The following is a 14061-nucleotide window of genomic DNA, read 5'->3' on the forward strand; positions in this document are numbered from 1 at the left end:
GTGGTTCCAGTAACAATATATGATTACTGCTGTACAGTCACACAGACATGAGCTGAGCAGTGATACAATTCATTGCTGTTTGTTTCATCTAGGACTTGTACTGTGTGAGAAAAGAAATTTTCCTTCAACATAAAACTTGCTTAAACTTAGCAATTCAGCATTTCAATGTTATTTTTTTAGGACGTAACCAGCAATAAAAGATTGCTATAAATATGTTCTCCCTATATTCGTGCACTGCGTAAATATGCTTTAATGGTGGTAATTGAAATTTGAATAGGATGCCAACACCTGAGGCAGACTGACGCGACATTTAATTTTTACAATTAAACATGAGGGTGGGGAAGCACTAAACAAACAATGTTTGTTACTTGTATGTTTCACATGAGACATGTTTTCTCGGTTTATCTGTCCTGGGTTGGGTTTGGCAGGGTAACATCTAATGGAACAGAGAATTAGTCCCTGGCAGGGGCTAGCACAAGGGGAATGGAGAGATGCTTCCCATGAGCAGGAAGCCAACCACCCAAGCAAGGGACCTGGATGCCCAGACAGAGCTCAGGGTAGGGAGTCATCCCTTCATGGATTCACAGCATGAACCCAATGGCAAAAAGCCATTTTAGACTGTGCAAGTTTGACCACCTGCTCACCAAGTGCAAGGTGGTGCTTCAGTTCCCTCCATTCAATGGGCCCCAGGTTAGACCCTGCACAAGTCCTGTTCTTAAAGACTCAAAAAGCACTTTCCTGCCCACATAAATCATGGAATTAAACATGGAAGAAGCCAGGTTTGTGACACGTTACCTACACATAAAATATAGCTGAATTGGGGATGCAATTGCAGCATTTTCTAAGTGCATTTTTCTACTGCAACACCAGCAAAGAACAAAGTCAGGCCCTACTTTTCTGGCAGAGGGGACAGAGAGGGAAACCTTACAGCTAAAGCTGAGCAGATTCAGATCCTCTCATCCCACCAGGAACATCCCCTCTTTAAATAAACTATTCCTGGTAATCTGTTTAGTCAATGCTTTGTGTTTCTGTCTGCATGCTGATTCATCAGAGCACACCAAAGGATCTCTGCCATATGATAAATGCAGAACACAGAGTGAATAGTGCCTAACTAGAGAGCTTGTCATTAACCAACTCACAACTATTGCATAAAGGAAATGTGACCAAAAAAAAAAAAAAAGGCAAGAAAGGAGGAAAAAAGTCTGTTTTCTACATTGTGATGGATGGAATTCCACCCTTCATATGTGAGTGCAGAGAACTCAAAGACAGAGGGCATGTGTGCACACCAGTGCAAATGCAGATATTAGCAATATGGGATTATTTTAATGCATATCAAATCACTCAGTGAGGGGTTTTCCTCTTTCTGAGTCTGCACTCTATGGCCCATCAGTATTACATAGGCTTTTAATATAACCAGGATTACAAATCAGGTGTCTCCCTAGGTAGTACTGTGACTCTGGAAAAAGCAGGTGCTATTTCCAAGCACACATATGGGCAACCATTACAATATGAAATATGCACATGGTGATGGGCAAGGTGGAACGGGAGGGGAATGGAATAATCTGAGACAAAACAGGGGCAGAGCTCACAGGACCCAGTTCCCACCTACGAGACAAGTGGAACAAACGCTGGGCTTGCCTTGTAAGCCACGATTGAGCAAACCAGCCTTTAGACATGAAGAGTGAAAACAGACAGGTTTTATCAATGCCAAAAGCAAAACTTGCATGACCTTTCCAGGAAGGAGGATTTTGATGCAGGGTTCTTGCAGGACAAGATACAATCTGCAAATTTGAAGAGATGCTGTGGCCACACTCACTACGATTGTGCTGTGTTCTCATGTGACTTATTCTGGCTCATAAGGGCTTTCACAAATGTTTAAATTCAGCCATTTTGCAAACCTGGTCCCACCAAAGCACAATGCTCCACAGAAAGCGCTCTCAAAGCCAGAAGGATCTCCTGCCTGCTAAGAGCACCCCTCCTTGAGGGTGACATATCACCCACCCATCATTCTCTATCTTGGGCTGGAGAACCACACCCTCACAGTAAAAAAAATTGCAGCAGTTCCCATCCATTTGAAGGACCCTTTCTCCTTCTCCAGAGCACACCTCCACCTCGTTATCAAGGAAGTTAATAACATAGCTGACCTCATGGAATTGGCATGATCAGTGAGATTCATCAGCAGGCAATAAACTCAAATAAATTAAACAGAATGAAAATGAAATGTATCAACTCCAGCCATTATTTTACCACAAAACACCTTTAATCCGCAGTTTTAATTCTACCTCCAGTTGTGCCATAAATACATATCCACAGAACATTATTTTTCTTAGGATTATTTTTATCTTTTCATCTTTCCCAAAAAAGTGAAGTCTCATCTTCTTTAATCCTTATCATATAAATACATTCAGTTTTTTTACCAATAACTACACACTAATCCTGTTTGGGTAATTTATCAATGTTTCTGGGCTTCAAAAACATAAAAAGGTATAACCTCATTTTTCACTATTAGCATCATATTTAAAAGACATTTTATATTTGATTTTAAAAGCCAGTTGACCTGCTTACTTAAAAGATGCTTGAGATTTTTTCCTTTTACTTTCTTTGCCATAAACTAAAGTAATAGTATCCATAAGCTAGAGTTGGGTTATTTATTTAAAATAAATATTAAAAAAAAAAAAAGGACAGACAGTGCTTTACCTTAAAACACGTGCTGCAGGACTGAGCCTGTGTTCCAGCAACTTTCTTCAGCTAAAACAGAGTCAAAACCTCCCCGTGAACACAGAACAACCAAACTTGAGAAATAGCTTAAGTTTATTAAACTGGAAGGTAACTGTTGACACATACTTGCTTTCAAGGGGTCCTTGGCAAGAAAGTGGCAGCAGTTACAACAAATTAACAGCGTACAATAAAAGCGCCATAAACATGCAGCATACATAATAAATCCAATCAAGTCTACAAGTCGCAGAGATAAAAATGACAAATAGCCACTGTCTGGGAAAATAAAAAAATATACATTTCTCAAACACTGCTGTTCATCATTACAACATGTTTTTTCCCCTAAATCTAAAATACAAATTAAGTGATTTTAATATGAACAGCATTGTACATAATATATTTACTTTCCAGCTTCTCCTTCCCCCTCCCTTCTTTTCCAGCTTGCGAAACCAGGGAAACTCCTTCAGCGAAGCTTTCTTTGGGCTGATTTGCTTTTTAAAGATCTGTGCTGCGTTCCCAGTGTTTATACAGATGTGAGCTGAGTGATGCTCAGCAAAACACAACGAGCATCCCTGAACTGACAGAACACAAATACCACCACACCGACAGCGGCTGTTGCTCCATAATTTACTGGCTGGCTGCATTAATTTCCTGCATCTAATCTGTTTCCAATTCTAGCTGCTGAGTTTGGGATCTGAAATTTGTAGCCAATACGAGGCATTTCAAAGTTGGAGCAGCGTGCACCAAATTTCAGCTCTGAAGAAGAGGCCATCCCAAAAGGGAGCAAACGGAGGTGAATCGGGGTCTGTTCAACATCTGGATATCTTTAGTGCCAGATTTAAGAGCCCTTCTTGCTAGCAAGTAGCAACTTGGCAAGGTGCAGCTTGGAAGCCTCTGCCTGCTCTACCTGCATCAATATTCCAAAAGGAGCTGCCACAGTGGGAGGACTCTCATAGGAGAGGCAAGATTAACAAGCTCTCATGCAAGAATAATTAAAAAACTAAATATATAAAGTGCTTCAACTGCACAAACTCCTCCTTGTTAATCAAAGGGGGGAAACAAAAGACTTCCTTAAATATCACGTATATGGTAAGTGCAATAACAGAAGTAAATTATAACAATTACAAGTCATTAAAGAGAGTAATTAAAAATAACTGTTTAGATAACAATGACTTTCTTGAAATCCTCATAACAGAGGCTCAACTTTTTAATCACTTTTCTGCAACAACTCACACAACTTCAGAATAATTGTAGATTTTTAATTTTTATATACTGAAAGAGCATAAAAGTGAAACCCATAAATTATATGCTAACTCCAGCTGTTAAATGTTGGCATTTTGTCTTAAAAAAAAAAAAAAAAGTTCAAAATCTGTTTCCTTAAACCAAGGAAATGTGGAAAAAGGCCATCCTGCCAGTGGAAACATTCAACAGCAGAAAGCTCATGCTGCGGTTTCTTGCCGAGGCAGCAAACTTCTCTAAAAGGGAAGTTACTGCCAACTCAAATACTGTTTGCTTTCACACCCAAGAACAAACTGTGTGCATGGTGAAGGCTTCCTGAGGGCTCAATGCAGCTGGAGCATGCTGAATAAAGGTAACTAATGTCAAAGCTACTGTAAACTTGTTCTCATTTTTCTATCAGCAAGTCCTCATCAATGAAAACAAGGCTATTATTCCCCCATCCTTCCTTTAAACAAAAAAAAAAAAAAAACCAAAAACAAAACTAAAACCAACAGAGAAATTAACTTTTATTTTTATTTACCCTCATTTTATTCCTCTATGGTTTAGGGCATTTTCTTGCCGCTGTTTCCAAGTGCAAAAACTTGTTTGCAAAACTTTCCCCTGCCCTTTCGGAGGACAGGTCAAGCTCAACTTCATGAGCACAATAAAGATGAATTTCCAGGGCCGAACACAATACGCAACAAGGCTCCTCTCCCTGAGCAGGAAATGCAGAGGGAGGGTTTCAGTGCAACTCGACAAATTAGAGCCAGAAAGCCGTGCCAAAGCAAACATCTTTACTGGGAGGGCCCTGCTGGAGCACAGATGACAGTTGGACGGGTGTCCTGTCCTGGCCGGCCGCAGTCACGCTACCGTTACGCAAGGCGTACGCAGCTCCTCACCCAGGCTGGAGCTGGGCAGCGACTGCTGCCTGGGGCAGGCCCAGCTCTGCCCCCGCAGAGAAGGGCTATCCTTCTCAAAAACATGCCTGGGAGAGATTTTTCCCTCCTCGAGAGCACGCCTGGAAGTCGAAAGCCCAAACGACTGCATTTAAAGAAAAGGGATTTTTCCCCTTGCTCATCAAAGGAACCTGAGAAAGTGCGGCTATTGTGACAGCGTGAGATAATAGCAGTTTCATCGACGGTTCCACTTTGAAATCAATAGTTATATTATTTGGAAATACAATGAAGGAAGGAATTAAGATTCTTGTAACATCTAAGAGAAAACTAAACATTATCAAATCCTGCCTTCCCTCTTCTAGCCAGCTGGCATACCCAGAATCAAACACAGTTAATCATTTAAAGGAAGAATCCTTTTCAAAGTAGAAAATCACACCGTTTATTCCAGAACTCCTACTCAATACTATTTTTTTCTGTGTACTAGTGCCTAACACAACACACTGAAATGGCATAAGGCATAAATGCATCTTTATGAAAGAAACCATGAGATTGAGTGAGCAGCTGAGTCTACTCAGGAGTCAACTCTCTTCCTTCAGCTGAGCTCAAGACGGGGCTGAGGTGGAGTTACCACCACCCTGACCTTACCCACCTCAATGCACCCACACAGCTGTGCGAAGCTCCCAGTCACCTGTCTTCTGATCATTTCGCCACAAAAAAAAGGGTAAGAAACCAAAGTTATGACACACAATATTAAGCATTAACCCCACCCTGCACACAGACTGAAAAAGCTAATCTTTCCTCTCAAAGATGGAAAGATAAAAATTGGTCAGCCCTCCTCTGATGGCAGAGCTGCAAAATAAAGCTGCTTCTCGCCAGGCCCCTGCGATGATTGATGCTGCAGCCTCTCCCTCCTCCATCACTCCCTACCTTGTCTGGTCACTGGTGGAAAACCAGGCAGCCACAGACAGATCTTGCACCTTCTCAGGCCGCAATCCTCCCGTGCCAGGCTGCTGCCAATGTCCTTGCAGCCGCCGGAAAACAGGCCACAAGGTTCAAGTTAACTGCAGAGTGTTACTACACTGAACATCTGGTCATGAATGAACGGATTGCCCACTAACTCTCAGCGTTGGGCAGCTGATGAAAAATTCAACATTTTCCTTGTTGGCACAGTTGTTTTGGAGAATTCTCTAGAGCTTCCTGAATTATATTAAGAAAATTTCACTGCAGCAATCTATATCTGTGAGAACAGCTGGTGTTGAAAGGGATCTGCTGCACTCGGTGTGCTGGGGGACCTCCTGTTGGATCATGCTACTCTTACAACATTTGTCCTTGAAAACTTAGCTCTGCCGCGAGGTCCTACAGACAGGACTGTTAAACTTAAAAACAAGCCAAAAAAAATAATGTTAAATTAGGAAAGGGCATCTGGGTGAGAGAAACAAGCTCTCCAGGTCAGCCAAAGACACTCAGCATCTCCACTTGCTCACGAGGCTTGGCTAAGCCAGGACAGGCTCTATTCTCTAAAACACAATGTTATTATTTCTCACCACTTTCTTCCCTCTCCCAGCATTGTTTTAGCTCAGTAACAGAAATCTCCATTCTGATAAACTCTGGGTCAAACAGCTGAAATGCCTCAATAAATTCTCTAACACAGATTTCCCTCCTGCGAAGTCCCTCGCTGAAGTGCCACACGCCAGTTGCACAGACAAAAACCAGCTCCGCACCATGCACTGAACTTGTCTAAAACTCAGACTTGAGAAATCAACCAAAAAATCGAAGGGGGGGAAATAAATTCAAGCTTGAGCTTAAAAAAAAAAAAAAAAAAAAGTGTGTTTATTTCAGGACAACAAAATTTGAATTTTAAATCTTATAATATTTTTAAAAAATTAACTTCTTGGTTGTGTGATAGTATAATAATAAAACATGTATATCTTTTTTCTTAAGGAAGTGGTAAACTTAAGTCATGCTAAATTTAGGCTATTATCTATGCAGCATAAATTTCACTTCTGTGTATAAATGCTAACTTGCATATTTCTCCATGGTAACTAAACTATGATTAAAACAACAGTGAAACCAGCCTTTAAAGCCACCTGTTTAACTAGGAACAACCTAATTTACAAAAATACTTAAACTTAGAAATTTCATGGGAATCTAGATCACGTTTTTCCCAGTAGAAAGCTCACTTTTCCATGATCACATAATTGTAATATACTTGGCTTTGGTTGGTAATAATTTTTTTCTCTTTTTTTTTTTTAAACTAGTGTAATTTTTTCCTTCATTGTTCAGCCTAACACAAGTGGTATTTAAGATTATAAAGAATAAGTCTCTAATAACCCTTTCCGAAAAGGAAGTTATTTTGCTCCTTTGAAGGGATTAATTTACCTAGAAAGTATCTTCATGTTTTACAAAAGGAACAAATGAAAGAAATGAGAAAATCCTAAACTGAAATTCCCATTAGATATGGTAAGACACCTTCAAAACTCATTTTTCTGTTGCGATATCCTTGTAATTTACTAATGAAGAAATGGACTGGTTTTATGGGTCAAATTAAAGAAATAATTATAATACAACCCAGAATAGTAAAAGTGTAGGTACAAGCAATATTTTCTTATTTAATTATAAAGCATAAAAATAGATTTGAATATGAATCATTTTTAACCATAGAATTAAATTTAGTATTTAAATACTGAAAACCCCTTGAAGTAGAAATATCATCATAATGGGTTTAGTTTGGTGTGAAATACATGACTCATATATTCATGACACATATCTAAAAATGCCTCATATTAAAACTTTATTATAATAAAAAATTGATCACCATTTTTGTCTACTGGTTTTCACATGATGTAATACCTAAGGCCAAATCTCTAGCTTTTAAGTAATGATGAGTGAAGTAGTTTCACAGCAGCACCTCATAAAATGTTCAAAGTCCACTGCATTTACACTTGCCCATCCAATGTCATATACAAATGTATGACGGATGCTAATTAGCTAACAATGGTTTTAACATAATACCTACAAAAATCGACATTAAAACCTTTCCCTGCTATTAACAGCCCTGAAAGGATGAGAGAATACAGCTCCCAAGTCAGAACCAACACAGTGAGAGAAGACCCACAGTGCCCAATCAGACATGAAATAAAGCCCCAGATCTGCAGAAATTTATGAGCAGGCTGGACTTTACACCTGGAGATCATGTCATGGAGCTCAACTGGATAAATACTGCAAAAATTAAAGCAAGCACAGAGATGCAAACAAATTGTAGAAATGTGAGCCCAAGAGCCACATGTCATTTGGACTGACAGTGATCCTCACACCAGCTCGAGCATTTTCTAAGGTTTAGTGTTCTCTCACCAGTTTTACACCTGTTAATTTATCTACAGACTTAAAAAAAAAAAAAAACCAAAAAAAAAAACAAAAATAATTTTGTTCGAAAAGATCGATACTCTTTTTTTTAAGAGAAAAAGTATTTCAGAACTCAATGTAAAGTTCACCAGATTCTCATTTGTTTCAGATGCTGTCCAAGACCACAAGAACTGAAGCCCATCCAACCAAGAAAGGCAAAATCATTTCGTTCTTACCCCAAGTTTTTTTTGTTTTCTAGATCTGTCAAGATTTTGTGAAGTGAACAGTTTTGTTGCCTTTATGTAACCAGGGTCTCCTCTTCATTTTGTTGCTGAGGTCTCTCCATAAATTAACCAAAAACCACTTAAAACTAAGTAAAACCACAAGTACGAAGCAAGTGATCTGGAGTTTAAAGGCAGGAATCACAAATAACACAATGTTAAAAATTGATCAAATTTGCAATTCTGTATGCAAATCAGTACACTTTTCACAGCCAGATCACTGAATATCAACAGTCACCAGTCGATGGATGAAAAGGGCTGGTTACAGATAACTGTGCTGGTTCTATTCATCTCGAGCCCATTGGGGCCCTACACTAACACTGGACATTTTAGTGCTCTAATCTGTTGTTACAGTTCTCTTCCACACTCAGAAATCAATCACTTGGAAAGCTGATGTGGCTCTGTTATACTAATTAAACTTTGTTTTGCACCAGAGTCCTGCATTTGCAGTGTGTGTACAGTATGTAAATTATACAAATTACAAGAAAAGTTGATTAGTGTAATTCAAATCTCAGCGCAGTTACTAAAATTAACAGTGAATACAAATTATACAGAATCACTTCAGTGCTGCTGAGAAGCTCCTTGCACAAAGCATGTTACCAAATTCACAGAAGTGGACACCAAAACAAGGAAAAACAAGCTTGAGAATATTACAGACAGCCGTTCCCAGGGAAATTTTGCCCAAAAAACTAACTCTCGCCCAACCTTATTAATTCTTCATGGCTATTATTTAGGGTTAAACATTTCTGTGGTGTCTGCCTTGCTCTGTTTGCAGCTGTGACAGCCCCACTTGCAGCATTTTCTTACCATCTCACATTAGGTGAAATAAGAAAGGTAAATGTTCTGTAAGAGTGGCAGCAGCCATTTTTATTTTATTAACAAGACTCATGAAGTTGTTGAGATTTGAGGTTTGTCCTGCAGGTCTGGGTGTCTCACCTGGACACATCAGAGACAACACAGGGCCCTATACAAAGGGGAGCATTTCTGTCCCATTGGGAAAGTCCTGCTGAAGAGACCAAGATGTCCAGCTCCCTTTGTCCTGCCCAGTGACCTCTTCCTACGTTGCTCATCCTTTGACCCCCTTCCCCTTTGAACCCTTGGCCTGAGGAGCCTCCAGCTGACTGTGCTGCTGCAACAGCCAGGACACCCCTGGGAACACAAAAAGCCACCAAAGACCTTACACAACACTGCCTTGACCTCCACGTCTTTAAATCAGTCACTGACTGCCCGTGAACCTGAGCACAACCAAAGTCAAGGAGGCAGAAGTCACACAGGTAATGAAGAAATATTAGCTGTAGTCTCTTAGACTTCACACTAACCAGTCTGCGTGCCATTGCTCAACAGTGCAAAACAATCCAGAACTGGTATTTCAACTTGATTTCTATCAGTAAAATGCCAAGCATGAAGTTTTGACAATGGATCTGTGATGTTTGTAGCAATAAGATTTATTTCTATAGGAGAGAACGGCATAAAGGGATTAAAAGAGGACAGAGGTAAGAAAAAAAAAAAGCAGAAAGGCATTTCATTTGAAAGGCAACAACATTCTAATTGTGTTGGGAGCAGGGAAAAATAACCCAAACACAAAGGGCAGCAGAAAACAAAAATTCATTTGAAAAATGCTTCTATAAAGTCATTAGATTGAATGTGTCCAAACCGGACTTTTGGTTATCCCAGATTCTGAGACAATAGTATTTTTCCTAGCCTGCTAGCAATGATAAAGGTCTGGATTAAACAGGAAGACAGGAAATTCAAAGTTAGCTTAAACTCTATTCATAAAAGGGGATGGGCTTACCAGTTCAGATAAAATAATGATTAAAAAAGTATTAAGAAAAATCTTAAGTCAAAATCTGATGAGAGCCATTAAAAGGCTGCAGTATACTTTATTCTATTTTAATATTCTTTTCAAACTTCCTGTGCTTCAGTGAAAAGCAGTAAGCAGCAAAACCAGGAAAGTGCCTAACCTAGAGCAGCAGCGGACTCTTCAAATAAAACCAGTTTCATGACATTTCAGCAGAATTCCCAGACCACAAGGCACGTATATAAGAATTTCAGATGCTTATCAGGAGTTGTTTCTCTGAACATTTCTCTTGCTCCCTCCCCACCACCTATCAGCCACCTGCCACATCAAGCAAGACACAAGACATGTCTAAGCAAGACACAGAGACAATGTGAAGTGTAAAGACCCCTAAAATAAATAAGGGCAAAAGAGGTATTGAAGCTATCATTCCATCTCCCCGACTGAACATCGTGACTTTTGCAAGTTTAGATCACAGTAACAGCTGAGAGCAACAAAAGACAAGGAGGGATGTGAATGGGGCTCTGAGTAACCTTGTCTAGTGGAATGTTTCACTGCCCATAGCAGAGTTTGGGAAGTGGATGATCTTTAAGGTCCCTTCCAACCCAAACCATTCCATGGTTCTATGCTGTCTTCAGAATTCACACTTCACTACTGATCACTTCACAGCTATCAATGTCAATAGCTATCAATAATTACCAGTGTTACATCCAACAGAAAAATAGATGCACATTACAATTCCAGATTAAGCTAAACCAAAACCAGTCCTGCCTCAAAACACATCAGCAGCTGGCACAGACAACTGACCATGGGCAGCACATGGCCCAACACAACGGTGTGAGCAGTTGGAAAATGCTCTGGCAAGCACGAGAAGGATGTGGTGGTGGGAGGTCTGCACTGAGAGGTGGTGGGGGAAAGCAGCCAGAGCCACACAACAAGACATGACCATGAAAAAAGCCAAGAGACGGCGCTGCGTGAGGACCGGGAAAAGCATTGTACCAGCGTTCCCATGGGAGAGGGGCTGGCCACAGCTCCTCGGCAAGCACAGCCAAGCTGCTCAGTGCAAAAGTTCAGAGCTACACAACAAATTATTTCCTCCTTAATTGCCCTTTCTTAGGCTTTGCCCCTCACTTCCCCACAGCCAGCACATGATGCTAGGGCCACGCTCTGTGCATTCTGCTCTGCCTCTGCAGCCTCCACCTGTTCTGGAAGGATGGGTGAGGACCAGCCTCTGTGGGGGGATACAGGCAACCCACTCCCCAGCTTGGCTCTGATGGAGTTATGCTGATTTACACTGATATTCTGCCTGCATCAAAACAATTAATATTCCAGCACACTTGTTTTTGCTGTTGTCAATCACCTCAGTAAACCCTCTTCTTTCTAAGACCTGAGATCCATTGAACTTAACATGATCTTGAACTATTTTCATAGAATTCGAGCTTTTCAAGTTATCCACTCCATTTCAGCATAATTATTTCCTTTAAACATTCACTTTAATAGCACGAGCAATTTTGAACTTTTTATGCTGTTTAAATTCAAACATAAATTTGTACACAACAATAAAACACGCCGCTAATTTGTCATGCTCCTCTGAGCAACTGTGTCGCTCACACCAAGAACCACTGACTGTGGTGTTTGGAGCTTTCGTTCCTATTTCACATCACTCAATTGAGCCTTCTGTAGAAAAGCTTTTAACAACCACATCTGGTCTTTAATAAATCACTGCACTTTGTCTTCCTGCCAAAACTCCTCCTTTATCTAACTTACATCTTCATGATGAGATAGGAAATCACACATTATGGTGGTGACAAACAATTGTAATTATGTCATTAGTAGCCATTTAGTCTACAAAGGTTCTCAAAAAGGAAATATAATGCACAATAAGAAATATAGGATAATACATTGATCACAGTTCTAATCCGCTTTTTACTTCCCAAGTGTAAAAAGCTGGCATAATTCATGGGCACAGCAGGCAGTAATAGTATACCACTTTATGAACTATGCAGCTATTTTATTCCCCTATCTACTTAAAAATAAAAAAGCTTTTAATAGCTTGATTTAGACATAAAAGTTATTTATGATGCTTCACTGATTATAATATTTATTTATTTAACTTTCCATGAAAGTGATTCTTTCTGAAATGTAAGCACATATTATGGTATCAAAGATATCAGAGAAGATCCATTACACTAGCAAAGAAAAAGTGAGAAAGAAATTTTGGTATTGGAAAGAATTCAGAAAGCTCATCTCTGTACCCTGTATGGCTTGGAAACCAGCACCCACAAATAGAAACAGCTCTTCTACCATTTAGGAATTTTCTAAAAGCAATTAAAATATAAACAAGGGAAGTTTAAGAGTTCACTCAGAACAAAGGTGTCATTTAAACCAGCTCATATGCTGGAATATTCACACATAAAGAGCGACTGGAGTCTGGCTGCACTGACAGGCTCCAATGGTGCCTTTACCATTTCAGTTCAAATCCAGAGTGCTTTGGGACAAAGTGCATCAGGCTTCACTCAGTGCATTGTAATTCACATAACACAGCAGGCTGAGCAAACATCAGCTGGATTCCTCTCCAATGAAATTACACCAGCTCCAGGAGCACCCCTTTGAACCCATGCTCAGCACCAAACTCTCAAACCACAGGACTGGATCAAATCTGGGACAGTGTACAACCTCTGGAAAGCTCCCAGGTCCATGGCACCAGCTGCTTCTCTCCACAGAGCCACTGCTGAACAATGCAGACATAGCTCCAGAAAGCTGCAAACCACCCAAAACATATGTTTCTATTGCCAATTGTTTCATATTTTTATAACAATACAATAATGAACTTCGTTTAGGTTTCCAAAATAATCCTCATTTTGAAGACATGCTTTAGAATTATTACCCTCTCCATCACTAAGTGAGTTTGTCCCCCACAGAACCTGACACAAGTGTGGGTATTTTGTAGAAAGACCTGGACTCTTAACACCTTGACATATTTTGGCCACCATCTGTCTGCATCTCTGTGGTGTAAAATAAACAAAAAGCTCCTTAAAGCACCCATAACACACAAAACCATCACTTCAGGAAGCATTACTGTATTACCCAAAAGAGTGGTTCAGTTTCCTTTCCACATTTATGAAAACCAACTGCACAAAGGACCCCAAAGAACTTCAGGGAACCAACACACAGCACCATCATATCAGCTCTTCTACACCACTCTGAGCTACAGTGCCCCAAATTACTGCAGGTGCTGTTCTGGAAAGTTTATCTCTCAATCTCTGAACCTTCTTCTGCCTGGTGTATTCCCCACCCCCTCATCCCGCCAAAGGAAAACCATCTCTCAAGATATCCAAACACCCACTCCTGCTTTCATGCTTGGTTTGTTACAGTCTCCACTGCTTCCTGTTAACTGTGACTACAAACCTTCCCCTACATTCAGGTGAGCATCACTCTGTATCAGCCAAGGTAACCTGCAAGCAAGGCAAAATCCACACTAGAAGGACCAAGTAGGTCAAATCTAGTTGGTAGCACAATCTGGAGGAAGTAAAATCTCCACCAAAAGCACCCCTCATACAGTGAGGCATTAGGCAGCAGAGATGCTATCAATTATTGCAGATGCATACCACTTTGAAACGCCTGTTTCTGTACAGGATGGGAGAGCTACAGCCAGGCCTGAAAACACTCAAATCAAAAATCCACCCAAGTTAAATTCCTGTACTTCCAAAAAACCCTGAGTCAGTGTTTTAGGCGATGCATCACCCATCTTTTTTTGTTCACACCAAGAGCTGTGCAGTGCAAACACATCGAGTACTGCAATTTTGCAGAGTCC

The 14061-nt window shown here is 40.2% G+C and overlaps 1 protein-coding gene across 7 annotated transcripts in view; it reads right to left on the reverse strand.

The window, feature by feature from the left end:
* FOXP1 (forkhead box P1) overlaps window positions 1–14061 on the reverse strand; it is a 377541-nt gene that overhangs the window by 260189 nt on the left and 103291 nt on the right. The window lies entirely within an intron of this gene.

This window comes from Melospiza melodia, chromosome 10 (genome assembly GCF_035770615.1).
Source record: "Melospiza melodia melodia isolate bMelMel2 chromosome 10, bMelMel2.pri, whole genome shotgun sequence".
Classification (NCBI taxonomy): Eukaryota; Metazoa; Chordata; class Aves; order Passeriformes; family Passerellidae; genus Melospiza; species Melospiza melodia.